We start from the raw sequence: 16,814 nt of genomic DNA on the forward strand, positions 1-16,814 counted from the left end.
TCTGCAAAAAAAAAAAAAGGAATTTTGTGCCCTAAACACAAGCAGTTTGTCCAATTCTTTTATCTTAAATATAGCTTCTGGTCAACTCTCTTTACTTTCTACTGATCAGGCCATTGGGAAAAATAAAAAGGATATTTGCAAAGTTTTGTCCTTCAAGGACATTATATTCTAGATATGAGAATATAATACCTCCATCACCTTTCCTAAGAACCACCAGTGGTCTTCCCTCACTCATCCTTGCCTGGAGCTCAAGTCCCATTTTCCTTTTATTCACAGGACTGGTTTATTAGATTATCACCATTACTACTACAAATCACACCATTTACAATTTGTAGTAGTAATGGTGATAATAATGAATCTTAAAACACCTAACTAATTCCAGTGAACTCTGTGATGTCAAAGCTGTGGAACACATGGTTGATGAACAATGATAATGACTGAAAACAAGGTGATAAATTACTATGTAGATTGCTGAAGGCCTAAAATTGTCTCAAAAGAAGGACATTTCATAACAGACCAATTCTATTTAAACAAATATGTGTGTGGCACTGCAGACATATAGGACTGCATCTGTACAATTTTGACAATAATCTGCTCCATAACAGCGACACCAAACAACTTAGACAAACACTCCTGAGGTCAAGGGTCATGGGAGGTGAGAATTAAGGTTGTTTTTGCTCTTTCTTGAATGCTGCATTGTTCCTGGATCTGTAAGCATAACTTTAGAGACTCCACCAATATAAACACAAAACTACCTAGCTATGAGCCTGTGTTTACACAGTCTGGATCAAAAGCACAGACACTCAACTTAGGCTCATTTGCATTTGCTGCCAAAAAGTCCTGATTCTTCTTTTGAAAAATAGCAGTAATTCATATTTTGATGCCACTTAATCTCAAGTAAATTTGTAAATTTTATAAAAGGCCTCATATTCTTTACCATGTTGCCAGTACTTTCTTTTCTTTTGCATTGTTCTTTTCTAAGGCACTGATTGTGTGGCAGATCACGGATCATCGTAGGGAGCACAGATGAAAAGCCTATTATTCCAAAGGATTAAATTACAATTCTTAGTGAACCATGGCCAAGCTATTTTTTTTTCAAAACCTGGGAAGGATTGGAAATAGGAAATGTTATGCCATGAAAAGGTGTGGGAACAGTTGAGTGGATGAGGAAGAATAACCATCCTCGTGTTATTACATTCTCTTCAAGTAAAATCATGAAACAAATAAAAGATAAAGTCTGTAAAATATCCAAGTGATCAGGAATAATAAGCAATTGAGTTTATTAGAAGTAATGATCTCAGGGGATGGGTTTTTATTGAATTATAAAAATGAGTAAGGAAAAGACGAATAGAGGTAAGCAAATACATATGAATACACAGAAACTACTGAGATGCCAACTTCACTTCAGCATCTTCAGGGTTCAAGGAATATGGGGGCAGAGGATCGAAGATTTGCAGATCACTGCTCGAGTACATATGAGCTCTCTTGGGAAGGATGATAAAACGCAGTGGGAAATTACAGTGAAAGGGAGTCTCTGCCAAGGGTACTTGGAGCGGGACAAGCAAACACTTTCCTAAAAGTCTGACCTTCTAAAACCAAAGGAGAAATCACTTTTGTTTGAGATTCCAAACACCAAGGACGTATCATAAACACGGCTGGGGAGGGAGTGAGGATGAATATTTGGGGAAGAAAACACTATTGAAAAAAGATGTTTTGAAACTCAAGTCCAACAGCATGGGGAGTCTGAAGGAGAAGAGAAACTGACAATTTTGCTGGGTGCTGTCATTACAACAGGGAGTCTACAGGATGTCACTGTGGTTTCTGCTAGTGTGTCACTGCAAGAATCAGGAACAAGCTCCACATGAAATGCTGTAATCAAAAGTGTGAAATTATGCACTGGGGATTTCCCATGTTTCAGGCACATATCAAGTACGATGGTAGATGCTTGGGATAAAAAGGTGGGTGAGATACAATCCATGCTCATTAAGAGTCCACAGTATTTTGGAGAAAAGAGAGACACTCAAGCAGATGATCCCCAATTTTTTTTAAAAAATGGACCAAATGCAACAAGAATATGTAATACAAAGGAAACCGAAGAGCTACAACTTGCTTGCCTAGAGAAGTCATGAAATGTTTTCTTGATTTGAATTGCGTCTTGAATTGGATCTTGAAGGATGAGTAAGAGTTTGCCAGGCACAAAGAAAATAGATGCAAAGAACAAGGTGCATGCAGTGGGATAAGTTCTGGGTGTGTGGACTGAGGGAGCCAGCAGATGAGGTTACAGGAACCTGATGGGGTCAGAGTGGGAAGGGCCTTCTGTACTGTGCTGAGGGATTTGGCCTTAACCAAATGAGTGAAAGAGAACATCACCAACTTCAAACAGGGGGATGGCCTGATGTAATGTGTGTCTCAGAACCAAAGCTCTGGCTTTAAGTGGTAGGGTTAAACTCAAGTCAGCAGGTAGCAGTCCGGAGACCAGCTCAAATAGGCACAGAAGGGGGAGGAGAAGATGGATTCCTTGGATGCTTTGGGGATGGTATAAATAAACTTCACGAGCTAGTAAATGTTAGGGGTGAGGAAGAGGGTAAGTTGAAAGGGACCCCAGCCTGAAAATGATGATGACATTAACTGAGATAGAGAATACTGCAAAAGGAATACACCATTTATGCTTACAGCAGGGCAACAGGGGGGAGGGGCGGTGTGGCGGAGGTTGGCAAATCTGTTGTTAAAATCCTTGTATGTGGAGGAGACTGCAACTCAGAGAATCAGCCAGAAATGTGTCCTCACTCTGCTCCACCTTACTGTGTCCTTAAGGAGACTCAAGGGGTCAGAAAACATTGTATTGGCATTTCACTTATTTTTTAACTATTATAAGACTACTAGAGGCCTGGTGCATGAAATTCATGCACTGGAGGAGGGGGGCCTCAGCCCAGCTTCTCAGACATCCCTCTCGCAGTCAGGGGCTCTCGTAGTCCAGGACCCCTTGCTCCTTACTGCCTGCCAGCTGTGAGCCCGGCTTCTGGCTGAGCAGGGGCGGGGCGGGGGGAGAGTATGGCTCAACCAGAAGCCAGGCTTACTGCTTCTTAACACTGACCCTGCCCCCTGCCCACTGGGAGGGGAGGCGATCTGGGGCCAGGCTGGCTGGGGGAGGGGCTGTGGGAGGTTGAGGCACTGTGGTCGCACCCCATCCAGCCTCTGTGGAGGCTCCGGGACCGCGTAGCCCCTTCTCCTGCTGTCTCTGTGGAAGGAGGGGCCACAGTGCTGGGAATGGGACCCTGGGACCCTGCCGTGGCCTCTCCCATTGCCTCCGTGGGAGGCGACTGGGCCTATCAGGGGAAGGTGCCACCCCCATCACCCCACTGCTGCTGCCACTGCTGGCCACTGCAGCTCTGCCTGCCCTTGCTCAGCCCTCGCAGCCGCTGTGGCTTTGTCTGGAAGGAGTTCCAGATGTTTGGAAGACATATGGTCTATCGATCTAATTAGCATATTACCCTTTTATTAGTATAGATATTTTAAAAAACAGGCATTTCCAGTGTATCACATACCAAATGTCATTGCACTAGAGACCCACAACATGTCTCCTTGTCTCCCCAGATCCACCGTCGAGGTGCAGCCCTCAGAGCACATGTCATTCTCTCTCATTACTTATAAATGGAATCATATCCTGAGATTGCAAGGCAACTTTTTAAAAAACTATTTTTTTTAGCATTTTCAACAGCTTGTCTTTGTAATCAAGAAAATCCTGATACTATGCAAACAATAAAAAATCACAAGAATAAACTGGCTGCTGAGCCTCTTATAAGATGGTAATTGTCATCTAAGCCCCAAATATTAATTTTTGGTGTTCATCAAAATAGCCTTATTTTTTTCATTGAATTTGAATAAATTTGAACTAATAAAATGTTTACTAAAAATGCTCTTCCTATCTATTTTATATATTCTGTTTTATATGTTGTGATTCTTTATAAAATTCCTTCTGAAAGGGCATTCTACTTCTAAAAACATTTCTTTAAAGACTGAATGTAAGTGTATTATACTACATCTACTTCTCTTGACTTATTTTGAGATTGTCAAGCAAGTCTTCAATTTACTGGATACATTTAAAATTATAAGAACTCTCTTCATACACATCTCTATTTTTCTCCATCTGAGCTTGATATTTGTGTCAGACAATAACAGGAACAATCTGATTTGGCAGGATAGTAATCAACCAAAATATGTCTCTTCTGTTTTTCATTTTGCTTGATTACAACATTAAAATTCAAGAATGGTTGAACTATTTTGAAGTCTGGGCCTTAAAAACACCTGTTTACTCATGTGGACATGTGTGAACTTTCCTATTTAACAATAATGGCAGCTTACTGTGTCATTTTCACACTCTCATTGCAAAAACAGTGGCCTGGACACAGCCTGGCAAAATACATTCAAAGGTTGTGGCTGCTGCTAAAATTTTCATGGAAAAATAAAAGTGTACATTAATAAAATTTACTCTTATCAGTTTATACACTCCTATATAAGCGATGATCAACTCCTCTGCCATACATAACTTTTTAATGTGCTATTTGAACTTCATCAACAGCCTCTTGATTGGGTCTCAAGCACTAATCAGGCCCCTCACAAGGACCATCAGAGGCTTAAACATCTTGCATCCATCATGAAGAGCAAGTGAGATCATAATGACTAATCACATTAGCATAATTTAAAAATGCAGAGCGTGAATAGCTTCTTCCCCAACATGTGTAGTAAAAACATATGCACAACAAGACTGCAGTGATTCATTATGCCACTTGCTTGTTTATATTATAACATATTTATATGCCCAGCAGAATGAAACTATAAAACTGCCATTAACGAGTGGAGGAAAGAGGTTCTTTTTTAAAGTGAATTACAAGCATTCAGGATGAGTATATATTTACAAGATTATTTTAAGGAAGGGAAACTGCTATCTTCTTATGTCCTCCTAGGACACTACAAAACCCAGACTCACTGTAGATCTTTAGGAACCTACATTTTATACTTCTGCCCAAACAGTGGTCACAGGTGAAGTCACTGCATATCACAAAAGCACAAAATTAAGGGGGAAAACCAAACAAAACAAAAGGGAAAAAATCACCTTTTTGTATTTTGCCACCTAAATTGATATAAATCACTGGCTCCCTCTCAGGGCTTTGGAGTGTCTGCTGTAGACCTGAATTGGTGTCTAAATATTAGCTACCAAGGGCCAGGCACCGAGCAAAGTACTTCAGATGCAAATATGAAAAATGGCACACAGTCCTGCCTTCCTAGTGCTTACCATCCAGTGAGATGAGCAGGAAAGGAAACAGACATTTAAATCCCAGGATCAAGCTTTCTGTCATGGAGGAATTAACAAGCAAGGTGTCCTAGAGGGCATATTGACAGCATTGATACCTGGAAGGTAAGCAGGAGTTGGCCAGGTGAAATGACAGGGGAATGCAGACAAAAGTACCCCAGAAAAGGACAGTAGTTTATGTGGAATGTTTAAGGAACTGAGAATAGTTTATTATCAGATAATTACCAAATACATTTTGACTTCATACAGCTGTAGACTACAGGGGAAAGTGGTAAAAAAGAGGCTAGAAAGGATGCAGGGAGCCAGATGTCTTCACTTATCAAAAATTCAGAGGAAAGGGATTTCTCAGTATACAAGGGAGACATGGCATTTGCCCTCAGAGAGCTTAGCAGGGGAAGCATACTCATCTCAAATTGTGATCAATACAATGAAGGAAACAAGGTACTAAGAGAGAATAACAGGAGGAACCTACTTTAGACAGAATCAGGGGAGACATCTCTGAGGTGGTGAGATTTGAAGAATGAGAAGCTGTCAGATCATGAAGGCCCTGGTGAACTTAGGGAGTTGGATGTTATCTTGATTTTCAAGGTGTTAAGCAGGGAAGAGATGTGATCAGCTTGCATTATAGATAAATTATTCTGACTGCTATGCGGAGTCCAGGTGAAAGAGGCAGGAGGTAAGGAGATGAGCTGGATTGCTTTTCCAGTAATCTGGAAAAGAGAAAATTTCCTAGTGCTGGAATATCTTAGTAACAGTAGCATGAGGCAGGGATGGAATTAAAATGCTTAAAAATGTGTGTGGCATGAGCACTGACCCATCAGGATGGATGTAGCCTCAGCACTGAGTAGGGTCTGCAGCCCTTTGCTTGGCCAGGCCAGATGGGACAGGTGGATCCCAGAGGTGAGGCCAGCAGGACAGGGGTATAGGCCAGCAGCCTCTTTACCATCTGTATCAAAGTATTTCAATATTTTGGGAACAGGTGCAGCTGCACCAGCCTGGGAATTAATTATACAGAGTCAGGAAAATATTCAGGAGATGATAAGAAAAGAGAAGGCTTACATTTGGATAATGCTTGAAGTGAGCAAAAGGGAGGAGGAGTTAGTGATTAGGCTCTGCTTGGGCAAAGAGATAAACTCATTTATTTATTCAATCACTAGAGGCCCGGTGCATGAAAATTCATGAACTGGAGTGGGGGGTGGCCCTCAGCCCAGCCTGCCCCCTCTCACAGTCCAGGAGCCCTCAGAGGTGGGAGGTGACCCAGTGATCAGGGGAAGGCCATGCCCCCATCACACTTCTGCTGCTGCCACTGCTGGCAGTGCAAGCCTCGGCCGGCCCTAGTTACCTGAGCCTCGGGTGGCCCTGGGCAGGTCAGCAGCCACCATCCAAGGTTTGCCTGCACCTCGGGCTGGCCCTGGGTGGCTGGGGGGCTGAGGGGACTGGGGGACTCCAGAGGCAGGCGTGCAGAGTGGCCAGACCCACCTGGGGGCAGGCCTGGCTGTGCTGCACACCTGCCACGCTGGCGGGGCTGAGGGGACTGGGCGCCGCCATCTTGTGGCTGTGGGCGCCCCCATCTTTGAGGTCGTGGCAGTCAATTAGCATATCCCCTCTTTATTGGCTGTGGGCACTGCCACCTTTGTGAGGGCATGACGGTCAATTAGCATATCCCCCATTCTTGTCTGTGGGCACCAGCATCTTGTGAGGGCGTGATGGTCAATTAGCATATCCCCTCTTTATGAGATTGGATATTTATTCAGCACTTAACATTTAAGACACCTGAGAAACCTGAAATGTCAGGTGAGCAATTGGGTATGTAAGGAGAAAGATTTGGGCTGAAGAAATAAATTGTGGAGCTTTCAGCATAAAGATGTCATTTAAAGCTATAGAATTGCAGCACTCCCCTGGGGCCAGAGTAGAGTGAGAAGCAGGAGGACCCAGGATGAAGCCCTGGGAAACTCCAGCATTTACAATTGAAGAGGAGGTGAGGCTTTAAGCACTGAGAGTGGCTCCTGCTGCAGGAGGAAAACCAACTGTGTCAGGTGTCAGGAGCTAATAGTGTTTCCAGGAGGAGGAGGGAGTGGTTTGCTATGTTGAAAACTGGAGAGATTGAGTAAGAAAAAGACTCGAAGGGATTTAGCAACTTGGACATTGTTGGTGACCTTGATAAGGGCAATTTTAGTGGGTGGCAAGCACAGAGGTGGGGTTGTCTAGCATTGAAGATAAATGAGAGGTGGAGAAGTAGAGATGGGGAGTACAAGACAACTTTTTGCAGTGAAATAGGACTTCTTCGATATTTTTAGGAAAGAGACCTGAGCAAGTTTGGCTGCTAGTGGGGGAGCCAGTAAGGTATTTTGATAGACTCCAGGGATCAGCAAACTAGGGCTCTTGCCTGTTTTTGTAAGTACAATGTATTGGAACACAGCCACTCCCATTCAGCTATGTATTAGCTCTGACTGTTCTGTGCCACAGCAGCTTACTTAGTTTAGTAGTTATAACAGAGACCCTGTGGCCCACAAAATCAAAAGTTTCTGCTCTCCCATCCCTTATAGAACATGTTTGTTAGTCCCTGAATTAAACTAAAATATTACATGTCCTAGCTCCGTGGTTGGCAAACTGTGGCTCGCGAGCCCATTGTGGCTCTTTGGCCCCTTGAGTGTGGCTCTTCCTAAGCCTTAGGAGTACCCTAATTAAGTTAATAACAATGTACCTACCTATATAGTTTAAGTTTAAAAAATTTGGCTCTCAAAAGAAATTTCAATCGTTGTACCATTGATATTTGGCTCTGTTGACTAATGAGTTTGCCGACCACTGCCCTAGCTCATTTAATTTCCACAGGAACACAAACATACATACATATATAAATGCATAGCTAACAAGCAATTTCCCAAGTTGAGGGTGCTATGAAAATTCCCCCTAGTCAGTTTACCAACTTATCAACAAAGGCTTAGCTAATGCTCTTCTGTTGATAATACAGTAAGTCCTCACTTAACATTGTGGATAGGTTCTACTACTGTAAATTACATATAATGAAACCAATTTTACCATAGGTTAATTGATATAAACAAGAGTTAAGTTCCTAGGCATTTCATCAACAATGAATAAAATGATAATATTCTAGGCCCTGCTGTATATATCTGTTATTTACAATATAAATAAATACATTTTACTCCCTCCCACATACTTGGTACCCGACACATGGTAGGTACCCAATAAATATTGCTGAAGCAAGGAAGAAAAGGAACCAGAATCATAGGAGCAAGGAGCAGAGGACTCTCCGGGTCAATGAACTTATATGCAACCATCCCAGTGCAGTTTGTGGAGAATGGAGTAAGTCACATTGCTCTAGAATTAATCTGGGAAGTGGGGGGGAATGGGTTGGGGAGATCTGGCTAAAGCTGAAGAATGTCCTGGATGTGAAAACAAAGTGACACAGTGGCAGTTTGTCATTTGGCAGCAGGAAAGGGCAGACTCGACAGTTCTTTATTTGTTGTGATGAAACACAAAGTTGACATGAACTGAATTTATGTGCGGCCCAAGCCAAGCCATCCCTCAGGAGCTGGGAGTTGGTCTGCTAAAAAGTAGGTTAAAGCAACAAAATTTAAAAAGAAAATGATATTTGCCACAAACATTTTTGCTTAACTGAAAACAAATCAGTATATATCAATTGCCCAATCTTTTGACAAAGGGTCAAGGCCTTTCCTTTGAGCATAGGGCATTACTCTTGAATAAAGCACACCAATAACATATTAACTGATATTTAAAGTATGGCTAACTTTAAAGGAGAGTGAAAATTTATAGATAAATGGGAAGTGATCTGAGTGCAGAATCCTTCAAGATTTTTTCCTCCACAACATTTTTTTGTAATTAAATATATTTTTGTTGATTTCAGAAAGGAAGGGAGAGGGAGAGAGAGAGAGAAACATTAATTATGAAAATCACTGATGGGCTGCCTCCGGCACACCCCCTACTGGGGATCAATCCTACAACCTGGGCATGTTCAGGATTGGTGATTAAACTGTGACCTCCTGGTTCACAGGTTGACATTCAACCACTGAGCCACACCAGCTGGGCTTCCCTGCAATCTTTTGTACCTATATCACTCACAGTTTATGAAGCTTTCAAGTTGTTTTCATAGAAACAGCTTTTATTTGTCTCGATATTTCATCTATTTATGTAATATTTTGTAAAATCACATCATTCTGAAAACAAAATACAACTGTCAGAAACAGATTAAGAAACAACTGATTCTCAGGGAGCATACAATTCACATGAGAGAGAAACCTACTAACTTGGTTCTTGTGTGTGGGAGTGTCATGACATTTGGTGACTGTGGTGAGTCCAGGAAAGGGAGAAAAGTGAAGAGTGTTTCTCTGTGACGGGGGGACAAGCATGTCATGGGGCCCCAGCTGGTGCTTCCTCAGTCACTGACAAGCTGCCAGCAAGGCTGGGTCCTCTGAATATTGACTTGAGGCAGCTGTCCCAAGTCATCACACTCTAGGGACAGAGTATTGTGTATTGGGAAACACCCCTGCTTTAGCTTCTTCTGGAATGTAGTATGTGAATAATAGGTGACTACTCTCCACAATGCAACTTTCAGAGAATTACAACTGATGAGAAACCAGACATATAGCCCATAGCGACTTAGCATATTTAACATTTCCAAGCTACTGAATCTAGATAGAGACAGTAAAATCTTGGTGAGCATATTCTGGCAGCATGTCGCTTGGCAACTAACAAAGAACACCCCAAATAGTAGGCAGAGATCATGGAACAACATAAAGGATGGGACTCAAAGCAGTGGTTAATGTATGACTGTGACTTGAGACTGGGGAGCCTTCTGTTCTGCAGCAAATGCCTAGCCAGCTTTCTGATTTATTTTATGCTAAAATTGGGTTGATAAAAAATGATCCTATTCTTTACTGTCAATACTTTGGAAACTTATTTCCAACAGTTTGGATGATGGAAAAATAAAATTGCTCTTCGAGAGTTAACTATAAAATCAAGATGATCATTGATCAAATATAGATATGCAGTATCTCTAGGGAAGACAGAATATTTACATTATGAAATCTTTTCTAATACTAAATTTTCTATATCAAGACATTAATGTGGAAATATTCTGTGGCTAAAAGGTCCAAATATTATGACTCAGAAAGTTTACATAATTTGTTCAAGGACTCAAAGCCAGTTAGGAGCTAATCTAGCCTACAATCCAGAAGGCTGAGTGTGCCTGCTCCCATTTCTTTCTCTGTGCTTACTGCAAACTGAACGGGAATAAAGCATTTTAACTCAACATGACTGAAGCTTTTATTTCATTTAATCCAGGTCTCCCAGGTCCTAGTCTAATGTTTTTCTCATTGTAATACCGTCTTTCTATATGAAATTATCTGATTAGTTGGTGTCACTCCATCCTTAGTGATCTGGTTACTATAGCTGGCTAAGAAATTACCCTAAAAGTCAATGATGTAAAACAGCCATTTATGATGCTAGTTGAGTCTGTTGGCCACAGATTCAGCCAGAGCACTGTGGGAATGGCATAGAGCTGGGATTACCTGAAGGCTCACTCACATGTCTGCTGATTGCTCGTAGCTACTGCTGGGACCTCAACTGAGACTGTGGGCCACAACACCAACAAGTAGCCTCTCTAAATAGCCTGAACTTCCTTTCAACATGGTGACTGGCTTCCAAGGGTGGGCATGACAAGAAAGAGAGAGAGCCAGACAGAAGCCATATTGCCATTTATGACCCTGCTCGGAAGTCATGCAACATGCCTTCCACCCCATTCTATTTTTGTTGGGGCATTCATAAAATTCTATTCTAGTTCAAGGGGAAGGGAATAGACTTCACTTCTTGATGGGAAGTAAGGTCCTGGATCAGCATGGGGGGCCAGAAATAGTGCTGTGGCCACTTTTGGGAAATTACAATCTGCTATGATTAGGATGAAAGACATTCTTTTAAAATATTTTTTTAAAATATATTTTTATTGATTTCAGAGAGGAAGGGAGAGGGAGAGTGACGCAGAAACATCAGTGATGAGAGAGAATCACTGATGGGCCATCTCCTGCAGGCCCCACATTGGGGATCGAGTTCGCAACCCAGGCATGTGCCCTTAACCGGAATCGAACCTGGGACTCTTCAGTCTGCAGATCGACGCTCTATCCACTGAGCCAAACCAGCTTGGGCATGAAAGACATTCTTTACAAGAAAAGGAGAGGGAGAAAAGAGGCAGCAGAACAACTAACAAATCACACCTGAAGCCTGAGTGTGCCTGCTCCCATTTCTTTCCCTGTGCTTACTGCAAACTGAACGGGAATAAAGCATTTTAACTCAACATGACTGAACCTTTTATTTCATTTAACTGTCTAGTTGGTGTGTTGGAAAGTGTGTTTATGGGATGGGTTCCTAGCATAAAAGCCTTCACAATGAGAAAAAGAGAAAAGTTATTTTAATTGAAGAAATTATTTTTTAAAATAGATCATGTACTAGACTATAAAGAAAACATCAATAAATCTCCTAAAGCACAAATTGCACAGACATATTCTCTGACCACAGAACAATAAAACTACAAATTAGGAACAAACATTCAAACAAAAATGTCCCACCCACTTGGAAATAAGAGTAAAAATACTCTTCTACATATCTCTAGGGCATAAAAAAGGAAATAAGACAGCAAATACGGAATATTTAGAAAATAAGAAGAATGAAAACACTACAAATCAAAATGTATGAGATATGGCTAAAGCTATATCTAAGAGGCGTATACATCAGTAAGGGATGAGTAATGACAATACCATCAGCAGCAGCAATGGCTAACACTCAGGTGGTGGGCACTATTCTGGAGCTTTACATGTATCAACTAATTTAATCCTTGTAACAAACTATAGGTAGATTCTATTTCCACTCTCATTTTTCAGAGGAGCAAATTGAGAAAAGAAGGGATGGGTGATTTGAGAAAGATCATACAATTCGCCCTCATCCTATGCAAAGCAATGCTCCAGGCAGGCATTGGAGCTATGACAGTGACCTAGATAGGCAAAGTCTATGCTCTCTTACAGCTCCTCATTACTGCTGGGCAGGAGTGGAGTCAGGCTCCCTACACAGCCTCCGCTGACACCTTCCTGTCTGGGCGGGGCAGAGGCCTCCTTGCTGCTCCAAACGTGGCCTCATTACAGCTGAGTGGTGGTGAAAGCCCTGAGGCTCTACCAGCCTTCTCTGACAGCACCCCATCTGGGAGGGGAAGGGGGCCCTGTCAAAGCTAGGTGGGGGTGGAAGTACAAACTCCTCAAGGGGTCCCCACTGGTCCTGTGAAGGGGGATGAGGGGAGTGTGTGTGTCATTACCGCCTGGTGAGGATAAAAATCCCAGTTTATCTACTTATCCTTCTCTGAGCCACCTCGGCAGGTGTGCTGGGTGCCCTGGTACTGCCTAGCAGAGGGGTGAAGTCTATGACTCTGCTGGCGTAGGTAGGAGGGGGCCACAGTTTTTTTCTGTGGTTTTGGCTAGAGTAGAGCAGTTCAGATAATTCTAAAAGTTTTCTATTTTGCTAGGCCAACCCTTTCCTGGTTCTTTGGCTAAACAACAGGCTTTTGTTGGGGGCTCTTTTAGTCTGCACCTGTTGGTATGTGCGGGCTGCCAGCTTCTTCAGCGCCAAGTCTAGGATATATGGAGTGAACAAAGAAACAAATAACATAGGAAATGAGCCACTGTGTTTTCCCTCAGGTCCCAAAGACCTTTGCTGGTCTGCCTTTCTCTCTTCACCTTTCAACCTTGTTTTCTTTTATGTGCAATGCCTAAGGGTTTTAGTTTTACTTAGCTGGAGGAATATGGAAAAGTATTTGGACTTCATCTTCCCAGAAGAAGTCTCCTATGAAAAAAAGAACTCTAAGAGCATGCACCATTCTTAGAGCAGGCGGAGAAACAAAATGACAGAGAATCAATGGTAGTGATCGGGAGAGGGGAGAAGAAGGGGCAGGATCCCGTGCACAAGTGGACAGAGTAGCCTTAAATATCAACATGGATAGTTGGCCCACAGTCATGAGAGAGAACACAGAATATATTACAAATGCAAGGAGTTTGATGGGTTGGAGGTGGGCAGATGAGGAAGCTTTCTAGTGGTAGATTATATTGTCTCACTGAAATACAAAGGGAAGCCATCAACTGAGAAAGGGGGGAGAGGTCAGGATGAGCTGAGGGTTTGCAGAGATGGTGGTAGAGTGAATTGACTAGAGAAATATACAGTAGTAGGATTGCTGACCATACTGAAGCCACATGAATTTAGAAGGAAACCAGTTGGCATAGTTGCTCATTTTCCTCCAGAACCAGGTACAGAGCAGGCAGACAGATGTGCATTTAATCAATAACATCAGCTCAAGCCAGATGTTAAAAGGGGAAAGAAACAAGGACAAGAAGTGGGTAAGAGACTGATTATGGTGATGGAACACAATACCAGTACCATAGCAAGGCACAAATGGAAGGCACTTTTCATATTGTATTTTGTAAGACAGGACACTGCATAGACTCTAATCTGGAAGAGGATGAACCTGAGAAAATGGACAGTGCACATTTGGGGGTGACTGGGTTTGGAATCCTGATAGGGTTGAAGAATTGTGAAAGCAGGAGTGAAAAACCTAAGAGGCACTCAAAGACATGAGATGGTGGCCATAGAAAAGATATCTGAAATTGAGCTTTAGGAGGTGAAACAGATATTGGAAATGAAAATGAGAGGGCATAGCTGAATTGGGGGGGCTGGGGGTGGAAGACCTGGGCAAACCAGATACCCTTAGCAACCTTCCCATTGACAATACATAAAATTGATGAATAGAAATATGTTTTTAAATGCATCAATACACTGGTAATAAAGTAAAAAAATAAATTCAAAGCAAGGCCCCAGTGAGAAGTCTTAGATGCTGATGCTGACTTGGTGCTGAAGACTTTTGACAAATCAGGGGATTTTGAATTCCAGTGTTCACAGCCTGGTGAGATATGGATGATAGATGACAGAGCCCAGGTCCAGCCCAAAGACAACATCTTGCATACAGCTCAAAAGGGTATACTAGAAATAAAATTGCCCCACAGCAGATAACAGGACATCTGCTTATCTTAAAATATGGCACTGGCTGGAGGGGAAGAAAAATCTTTCCTCAAAGTCTCTATGTAAAAGCAGACCTGATGCCCATTTTGCTACCTGAGTTTCACTACTTGGATCCTCTGGAAAAACATCAAGCTGATAGTTTAGTTTAAAACTAGGGGCCCAGTGCACAAATTCATGCACCTTGAAAGGAACTGTGGGCTGCGAGGCTTCGAGGCTGTACAGGGGCGGGTCTCTGCCCATCCTCCGTGCCCCCACCTGGCCCCTTCCACCATGGCCTCTGGTCCCATCTTCCAGCAGCCCCATTCTTGCTGCTGCCACTCCCACGCACTGACGGCACCGGGCCCGCTCGAACCCGCTGACAGCAGAGTGATTGGGGCCGGTGCCAGCAGTGGATGTGAGTGGGGCCATCGCTGGCAGCGGATGTGAGAGGCAGCTGCTGACTCTGATTGCCCCTCAGGAGCAGGGGACGGTGGAGAAGCCCCCAGGGGCTATCGGGGCCGGCAGCTGCCGCTTGCACCCACCTTCACCTGCTTCACCTTGCAGCATCCTGCTGCGGCCGATGCCCACCATGTTCCACACTCTGCCCCCTGCTGCCAACGCCCGCCACGTTTTGCGTGCACCCCCTGGTGGTCAGTGCACATAATAGAGACTGGTTGTTCAGTTGTTCTGCCATTCGGTCTATTTGCATATTAGGGTTTTATATATATAGACTAGAGGCCCGGTGCACAAAAATTTGTGCACTCAGCGGGGAGGGGGGGTCCCTCAGCCCGGCCTGTGCCCTCTCACAGTCTGGGACCCCTCAGGGGATGACCACCTGCTGGCTTAGGCCCGCTCCCCGGGGGATTGGGCCTAAGATGGCAATCAGACGTCCCTCTGGCAGCCCGGCAGCCCTTGGGGGATGTCCACTTGCCAGCGGGGAGCAGGCCTAAGCTGCAGTCGGACATCCTTAGCGCTGCTGAGGAGGCAGGAGAGGCTCCCACCACCACCGCTGTACTGGCAGCCATCTGCCTGGCTTGTGGCTGAGCAGAGCTCCTCCCATGTGAGAGTGCCCTGACCACCAGAGGACAGCTCCTGCATTGAGCGTCTGCCCCCTGGTGGTCAGTGTGTGTCATAGTGACCAGTCATTCCCAGTCCTTCTGCTGTTAGGGTCAGTTTGCATATTACCCTTTTACTATATAGGATAGAGGCCTGGTGCATGGGTGGGGGCCAGCTGGTTTGCCCTGAAGGGTGTCCCGGATCAGGGTGGGGGTCCCGCTTGGGTGCCTGGCCAGCCTGGATGAGGGGCTGATGGCTGTTTGCAGCTGGTCACACCCCCTTCAGGGTGGGTGTCCCCACTGGGGTGCCTGGCCAGACTGGGTGAGGGGCTGAGGGCCGTTTTCAGGCTGGCGGGTGACTGAAGCTCCCAACCTCTCCTTTTTTTCTTTTTTTTTTTATTCTGGGATTTATTTACCTTCTATGGCTGTCACTGGAGCTGAGAGCCGGCTTTAGCTCTGAGGCTCAGCTCCAGCTCTGAGACCTCGGCTGCTCAAAGCAGGTATCTGGGCTTTGTTTAGCTTCTATAATTGAAACACTGTTGCAACTCCAGCTCTGAGGCCCGGCTGGCTGAAAGCAGGTTTCTGGGGATTGCTTAGCTTCTATAATTGCAACATAGTTAGAGTGCAGCTCAGAGGCCGGCAGCGGCAGGCGGGGAACCTTGGCTTCCTCCATCACTGGAGTAAGCAAGCCTCCTGTTCGCTTCAGCTGCCTGGCTGCCGGCCGCCATCTTGGTTGGCAGTTAATTTGCATATTGCCCTGATTAGCCAATGGGAAGCGTGTCGGAGGTATGGTTCATTACTATGTTTGTCTATTATTAGATAGGATAGCCCTCCTTCAGCCCTAGCTGGTTTTGCTCAGTGGATAGAGCTCCAGCCCATGGATTAAAGGGTCCCAGGTTTGATTTCCAGTCAAGGGCATGTACCTCAGTTGTAGGCTAGATTCCCAGCCCTGGTCAAGGTGCATGCAGGAAGCAACCAATTGATGTGTCTCTCTCACATCGAGGTTTCTCTCTCTGTGTCTCTCCCCCTCCCTTCCACTCTCTCTAAATAAATCAATGGAAAAATATCCTCAGGTGAAGATTAAAAAAAAATATATCCCTCCTTTAGTAGTTCCCAAGGGCACCTAGCAGAAACAAAAGCAAATCCTTTTTAAATGAACGCCCTTCAATCTAGGCTTCAAGGAATTCCCACAGAAATATGAATAAACAGTTTTTTAAAAAGCACCATGACTGAGAGCCAACGAAAGTAACAAACAACTATCACCCACAAAAACGTGAGTCAGGTATTGGAAATATCAGATGTCACAAAATTTATATACAATTTATAATTATTAGAGAAGCAGAAACAAAATAATCATCATTTTCAGGAGATAATTTTTACAT

At 43.9% G+C, this 16,814-nt stretch overlaps 1 long non-coding RNA gene across 2 annotated transcripts in view; it reads right to left on the bottom strand.

Moving 5' to 3' along the window:
- The window catches only part of LOC106696413, a 68,129-nt gene that overhangs the window by 22,554 nt on the left and 28,761 nt on the right, over positions 1–16,814 (bottom strand). The window contains exons 1-2 of one of the 2 annotated variants that reach the window (XR_001347348.2): positions 6,126–6,276; positions 5,784–6,021 (exon numbers count right to left, since the gene is read on the bottom strand). This is a non-coding gene — a long non-coding RNA (uncharacterized LOC106696413). Of the gene's footprint in view, positions 1–5,783; positions 6,022–6,125; positions 6,277–16,814 lie in introns of those variants that run through there. The other variant, XR_001347349.2, reaches the window with a different exon arrangement.

Source organism: Myotis lucifugus, unplaced genomic scaffold (assembly GCF_000147115.1).
Source record: "Myotis lucifugus unplaced genomic scaffold, Myoluc2.0 scaffold_15, whole genome shotgun sequence".
Classification (NCBI taxonomy): domain Eukaryota; kingdom Metazoa; phylum Chordata; class Mammalia; order Chiroptera; family Vespertilionidae; genus Myotis; species Myotis lucifugus.